A 7,871-nucleotide genomic window follows, 5' to 3' on the forward strand; every position below is an offset into this window, starting at 1 on the left:
CATCATGTTGGCCACAATGACAGCTGAACTCCAAAAGTCTTATGAAGATTTCTACCCTTATGAAATGCACCAAGATTTGATGGAAAGATACCATCAAAGTGCACGACAAGAGAGGTACGAAGTCATCTGCTCCATGATAACAACCATGATGAAGGATGGAGATTCCGTCACGAGCCACATGCAGAAAATGAAAAGGTATGTGGATCGTTTGTTGAAGCTTAATGTGAACTTCCCTGAGGAGCTTGCAATAGATATCATTTTGCACTCCTTACCATCGTGCTATGATCAATTCCGCATGACATATCACATGAACAAGGAAGAGGTCACCCTCAGCAAACTTCAGGGACTTCTCAAGACCGCAGAAACAGGTCTTAAGGGGAAGTCGGTTGCTATCACTCCTACTCCAGACTCAACTCCGGTCTTGGCAATTGGGCAAAGTCGAGGGAGGAAGAGAAAGAGATCTTCGAAGGGTACCAAGGCTCGGACCCTTGATGGCTCTTCTTCAAGTGGAACCAAGAAAGGTTTCATTACTCCTTCTTCTGACCCAAAAGAGGCTGAATGCTTCTATTGCCATGAAAAAGCTCATTGGAAGCGGAACTACCCAAAGTACCAGCAGGATGTGAAGGATGGGAAAGTCAAACCCAACCATGCAGGTATTTACACTATCATTTCTAATAACTCACCCCATTCAAAATCTTGGGTCCTTGATACCGGTTGTGGTATTCATATTTGTTGTGACTTGCAGGGACTAGGAAGAAGTGAGAATGTGGAGCAAGGAAGAATAAACTTAATCATGGGAAATAGGAAAGTTACACCTATCACCAAGATTGGAGTTTATACTTTATCGCTAAGTAGTGGGTTAAATTTAGATTTGAATAAATGTTGTTATTCGCCAGAAATGGCAAGAAATATTATTTCCTTTCATGCATTGTACAAACAAGGTTTCACCTTTTCGTTTGATAATGAAGTTGGTTCGATTAATGCTTTCTTTAATAATGTACTTTATTTTAAAGCATTACCTTGTGATGGTGTGTATGAAGCTGTATCTGTTGTAGATAACTTAGGAAATAATGTTTTGTGTATTGATTCTACTAATAATAATAACTTGGATAAAGCATCATTATGGCATTGTCGTCTTGGACATATAAGCAAGAAACGCATAGGCCAACTCCAAAAAGATGGAGTCTTGGAGTCGTTTGACCTAAAGTCAAATGATAGTTGCGAATCGTGCTTACTTGGAAAAATGACAAAGTCACCCTTCACAGGCTCGTGTGAAAGGGGTGAAGGTTTGTTGGACCTTATACACTCGGATGTGTGTGGACCATTCAAACATGCCACAAGGGATGCTAATCGTTATTATTTGACTTTTACTGATGATTACAGTAGATATGGATATGTCTACTTAATCAAGCATAAGTCAAAGACTTTCGAGAAGTTTAAGGAATTTAAACAGGAAGTCGAGAATCAATTGGGCAGAAACATTAAGATGCTTCGATCCGATCGGGGTGGTGAGTATCTTAGTTCAGAGTTCCTCGACTATCTAAGGGAATATGGGATTGTCTCACAATTGACACCTCCCAGGACACCGTAGTTGAATGGTGTGGCTGAGAGGCGTAATCGAACCTTCTTGGACATGGTTCGTTCCATGATGAGTCGAGCTTCGCTACCAATCTCATTCTGGGGGTATGCCTTAGAGACTGCCGCCCATATCCTTAATCTAGTCCCTACAAAGAAAGTTGCCAAAACTCCTCTCGAGATGTGGACTGGTAAAGTACCTAAACTAGACCACATTAAGATTTGGGGTTGCGAGGCTTTCGTGAGACGCGAGACTCATGATAAGCTCGAACCCCAAAGCGAGAGGTGTATTTTCATCGGCTACCCACAGCAATCCTTTGGTTACCTCTTCTACAGACCTAGTGACAATGTGGTCTTTGTAGCAAGAAGAGGAGTCTTTCGAGAAAGAGAGTTTATAAGCCAAGGAGACAGTGGGAGGCAAATTGATCTTGAAGAAATTCAAGAGTCAAGTGGTGAAGGAACTTCAAACTCTAGCCCTCAACCTGAGGAGGAAACTCCTGTTGAGCCAATTGACGAATCTGTACCTCTGAGGCGTTCCACGAGAGTTAGGAGTGCACCTGAGCATTACTATGGTTTCCATATTACTGCAGAAGGTGAGACACTTATTAGTGATGGAACACTAGTAAGTCAAGATGACCCTAACAGCTACGAGGAAGCCATGGCAGGCCCCGAGTCTGCTAAATGGAAAGAGGCTATGGATAGCGAGATACAATCCATGTATGACAATCAAGTTTGGAACTTGGTTGAAAATGTACCAGGTCGAAAGACTGTAGGGTGCAAATGGGTCTTCAAGAAGAAGACCGACATGGATGGTAAAGTACACACTTATAAGGCTAGACTAGTTGCAAAGGGCTTCTCTCAAATTCCTGGAGTGGATTATGATGAGACCTTTTCTCCGGTAGCCAAGATTAAGTCTATTCGGGTTCTGTTAGCCATAGCCGCATTTCATGACTATGAAATTTGGCAAATGGATGTCAAAACCGCTTTCCTTAATGGAAAGTTGGCTGAAGATGTTTACATGAGTTAGCCAGAGGGTTTTGTTAGCAACAAGTACCCCAATAGAGTGTGTAAGCTTGAGAAATCCATTTATGGATTAAAGCAAGCACCTCGCAGATGGAATCTTTGCTTTGATGAAAAGGTCAAGGAATTTGGCTTTTCTAGGAGTGAAGATGAATCTTGTGTGTATGTCAAGGCTAGTGGGAGTATAGTTAGCTTTTTGGTATTGTATGTGGATGACATACTACTCATAGGAAACGGCATTCCAACCCTGCAGGAAGTAAAGTCCTAGCTTGGAAAGTGTTTCGCTATGAAGGACCTTGGTGAAGCTGCCTATATTTTGGGGATAAGGATCTTGAGAGATCGGAGTAAAAGACTAATTGGACTTAGTCAAAGTACCTACTTGGAGAAGGTGCTGAAGAGATTCAGAATGCAAGACTCCAAGAAAGGAGAGTTGCCCATCCAGAGTAACGCCAAACTGAGTAAGACACAAAGCCCTAGCACTGAGGCTGAGATAGCACAAATGAGTCGAGTACCTTATGCTTCGGCTGTAGGATCGATCATGTATGCTATGACTTGTACTCGAACTGATGTAGCTTTTGCCCTGAGCATGGTTAGCAGGTTTCAGGGGAACCCTGGCAAGGCATACTGGACTGCGGTAAAGAATATTCTCAAGTACCTACGAAGGACTAAGGACTGGGTCCTTACCCTCGGTGGGAGTGATGACTTGAGAGTTGTAGGGTATAGTGATGCTAGCTTCCAGACTGATAGGGATAACTTCCGCTCTCAGTCGGGTTGGGTCTTTACCCTAAATGGAAGAGCAATTTCTTGGAAGAGTTCCAAGCAAGAGACAGTGGTAGATTCTACTTGTGAATCAGAGTATATTGCAGCTAGCGAGGCGGCAAAGGAGGCGTTATGGATGAGGAACTTCATTGGAGACCTTGGAGTTGTACTAGCTATTAAAGAGCCAATGGAAATTTTCTGTGATAGTGAAAGTGCTGTTGCCTTAGCCAAGGAACCAAGGGATCATGGGAGATCCAGACACATCGACAGAAAATACCATTTCATCAGACATCGGATCGAAGAAGGACTCTTCGTAGCAAAGAGGGTATCATCAGATGAGAATCCGGCAGATCCCCTCACGAAGGGAATGACTCGGGTTAAGCATCTCCAGCATGCTCGGAGCATAGGGCTGAAGGATGATATTAGATTTAGTAGTTAGATAACCTCGAAATTTGTAAAGTGTAATTGACATCTTATGATGAATAAAAGTGTTTTATTTATGAGTAAAGTGTTACTATCTCTTGTCGATCGTTTACTATATTTCTTTTGCATGTTTTGACTTCCAGAATAATTTTGTTTGGTATAACATATTATTCAAACCTCCACAGTCGGTCATATGTCGGAAGTAGATATGAATCAAGACTGTCATGTTTGGTTGTAGAGGTCTTGGACAAGGCTACAACGATCATGAGTGCTCATAAGTTCTGAGCATTGGACTCAACCCACGCTCACTGGAATCACTTCATGGAATTCTATCTCAAGTGATCGTGAGACGGTAATATCATATAAGTCTTTAAACCTAGAGATATGATTTGTTACTTACAAGTTGGTTATGCATTGATTGTACGAAAAATGCATTGGTAACTCGATGTTATAAATCGCGCTCTTGTGTGTAATTCAATGAGTAGTAGAACAAACATATGAGTCGAAGTTTATCTGTTCCTTCTTGGATTAGAAGCTGATATCTGGGCCCCTCGATGATTTTGTTTTGACCTATGTACCGGGCCCGGTTAGAACTAAATTGATGTGTTCAATGAAGTTCTTTGTCAAACAAATCGGAAATCGGGAAAAAAACTGTTGGACAATAAGTAAGACATTGTTCCATGTATTTGTCCGACTAATATCTAGAATAGAGGATTATATGATCACTTATCTTAAATGGCGTACCATCATCTACTCAGTTTCGAGAAACCTTGTAAAGAGCTACGATTGCCGATCGGTTCCTGAAGTCATACTTGCAGTAATAGTTATTAGACTTATCCAAGTGGGAGACTGTTGGATAAGATGTCTAAGTCCATAACTATTTCTGGTATGTACTTGACCCGACCTGGCATGGTCCATTTGGGTTGCATGGCATCATGCAATTGGATAGACTAAATGAGAGAAATAACACTTGGAGATTATTAATATATTATAAGTTCTAATATATTAATAATATTATTTGATTAGTTTGATCAAGAATTAATTTAGAATTAATTATGTGATCAAAAGATAACTAATTAAATATATGGGTTGATTATGTAAATCATCCATATCTTGTATAGTGGGCTAAAAGGCTCCATGGACTATCAAGTTGGGTTCCACCCATAGGATGCTCCATGGATGTTCCATGGGAGTTACAAACCCATGGGTCATGGAAATGAAGAGTCATGACACATTAGGGTTTAACCCTAGATGTGTCAACACTATATAAGTAACATGTTCTCCACCTAAAATCGGCTACACTAAGAAACAAGAGGGCTTGGCCGATTTTGAGAAGTGTGTGTTCTCTCATAAGTTCTTCCAAGAGCATTTGGTGTTGTGTGAAGCATTTGAGGCATCACACTTGGGGTGCTAGGCTCACAAGGTTTCAAGGAACACAAACAACAACAAGGTAAGTTATTCTATCTATACTTTATGTTAAAATTGTTCCCCATGTATGCTAGATAGGAATATAACCTTGGAATTCAACTTTGCATGATAATTAGACAATCATAGATCCAAGGTTATTAGGGTTGCATGTACACTTAGGAAGTGTTAGAATGCTCAAAACCCATCAGCTTTATACCTTTATGTGAAGCTTTCCACATATCTAAGCTCTGATCCAAACTTCTGGGCTATCACTCCTTTTTTCCAAAGCTTCTACTCTACTTCAAGAACACAAGATTATGCTCACAAGATCTCAAATGCACTCTCCAGCTATAAGAACAAGGATTTAGGGTTAGGAGGGTTTGGTGTCTAGGAATGGTAGCAAGGAATAAGGCCATCTCATTCTTTATATAGGGACACACTCAAATTAGGGTTTTCCATTATGTGCCTAGTACACCCAGTGTAGTAGGTGGCTCCGCTTAAAACCCATACACATGAGTACGCTAAGCATACACACACGTAAGCCTAGCGTACTCCGCTGCCACCTTTTTCAATTACACAACTTATCCTGCCATAACTTTAAACTTCCATTGCTTCCTCGATATAACTTCGATTCCAATGAGACTCATACCCATGAAAAGGTGTTCAGATGCCCAACTCTATTTTTCGTAAAAGCGTCGGCCCATCTGCCTATATTTTTCTTTCTTTTGCTTCTTGTATTCATCATATGGCAGACACTCCTTCTTTGGTTTTCTCCAGTCTTCATCATATTTATCCCAACTAGAATTGCAAACTTGAGCTATTTTATACCCATTATCATCTAAGTGGCAATATTTGGTCAAGTGTGGACCATTACACCTTTCACATCCATCTCTAATAAAATGTATTGTCTGGTCCAACTTTGCCATTCTCCTGTCCATAGTATCAAGCATGTCTAGTACAACACCCATTTCTGCAGAATTTCCACCCCCGATTCCTTTAACTCCCTCATTTCTTAGATTGTGGTACTCATGAGAATGCTTTGCAAATTCTTCAACTAACTCCTTGACTTCTGTCGGATTTTTCTTAGTTAGTGGTCCAAGAGAATCAATGAGTTGACTTGTCATGACATTAACACCGTCATAAAATAATGACACTTCTTGTAATATATTGAGGTCATTTTGAGGACAATTTCTTAACAATCCTTTGTAGGTTTCCCATGCCTCATAAAGTGACTCACCCAGATTTTGCTCAAAATTAACTATCGCCTTCTTATGTTTAGCTATCTTAAAAGGTGGACATAATTATTCTAAAAATTGCTCGCACATTTGGGCCCAAGTAGTGATTGCACCAAGTGGTAGTGTTGTTAGCCAGTCTTTTGCAGCTCCTTTAAAAGTGACTGGTAGCATCCTCAACAAGACTATCTCTCTAGGAACATTTGGGACATTAAAATAATCTGCTATATCATTTACTTCATCTAAATTCTTGAAGCATCCTCATGATCCTTTACAGAAAATAGTACATCCTTAAGTGCACTAAGGATGTGTCCTTTCAACTCAAATGTGACATTTGCAGGAATTGTAGGTTGTATTATGCCAGGACCAACATCATCTCTAATTCGCTTTTTGTAAGCTCCCATGGACATATCCGCAATGTTTGTCATCTCGTTATCAGACTCGTCTTTGGATTCACTTATATGTAATGCAAATTCTGACTTAGATTCGTACTCGGATTCTCGTGGGTTATATTTTTGATCAAAGCCTTCAACATTGTTCTTGTCCTTTGAGGATGTACTAGATTCTCCGACTTTCTTTTCTATCTTCTTTCCAAAGACTGACTTAAGATCTTTGAAGGGTGATTTTTTTTGGTGTTCGGTTCACTCCTGCATTCTGATCTGACTTCTTGTGAAAGACTGACTTTGGATCTTCAAGTGGTGGCACCAAAGGTGTGTTGGAACCTCTGTTCATGAACTTTAAAAAAAAACATAAATAACAACATAAAACTGAACTAAAACAGGAAAAAAAACAAAGAAAAACTAGAAATGACTGGACTCACGTCGTCAGCCTTAAAAGCTCATGTTGTGAGTTCAGTACTTGAAGAAAATAAACTAAACTGAAAAATAACTTTTTCCAGGTTTTATGTGACAATCCAAAAATTTCATTCTGAACAAACCATATCAAACCAATAGAAGTTAGAACAGTTACAGGGAAACTCCATACTTTGAGTATAAGTTTGAGTTTTTCACGATTTACACTTAAGGAGATATCAGGAGAGTGTATGCACTAGGGTTTTGTGCAACACTGATATTCCAATACTCTAGGATATTAGAGTTCATTTCGAGAATAAAATATTTTCTGCCCAAAAATCTCAGGACTATATATAGAAATCTGAACCAAATAATTCATTAGTTACATTTCCAATTAGAGAAAAGCCAAATTCTCTTTCACGGATCTTCGGATTTTTATCCCAAATCGTGAGTACTTCAATCTAGTTGTATTATATAGCTTAGATTGTGCTTAATAACATCAAAATCATGACAGAACAGCAAGATCTGTGAGTTTACTGCCCAAGAACATCTTGGAGAGTAAACTCCTTTTCAAGAGCCAAATGGTGCCTAGTCTTTCCTTAAGCCTTGAAACTAGTTTGGACATGTACACTAACGAGTTTAGGGACAGAAAACAAACTCAAAG

The 7,871-nt window shown here is 39.7% G+C and overlaps 1 non-coding gene across 1 annotated transcript; it reads left to right on the plus strand.

The window, feature by feature from the left end:
- Positions 1 to 6,354: 6,354 nt before the first annotated feature.
- On the plus strand, positions 6,355 to 6,461 carry LOC145003655 (small nucleolar RNA R71). Its single transcript, XR_013662105.1, has one exon. It is a non-coding gene; the product is annotated as a small nucleolar RNA R71 (small nucleolar RNA).
- The last annotated feature ends 1,410 nt before the right edge of the window (positions 6,462 to 7,871 follow it).

The sequence above is a fragment of the Lactuca saligna genome, chromosome 6 (assembly GCF_052625555.1).
Source record: "Lactuca saligna cultivar CGN05327 chromosome 6, ASM5262555v1, whole genome shotgun sequence".
NCBI classification, from domain to species: domain Eukaryota; kingdom Viridiplantae; phylum Streptophyta; class Magnoliopsida; order Asterales; family Asteraceae; genus Lactuca; species Lactuca saligna.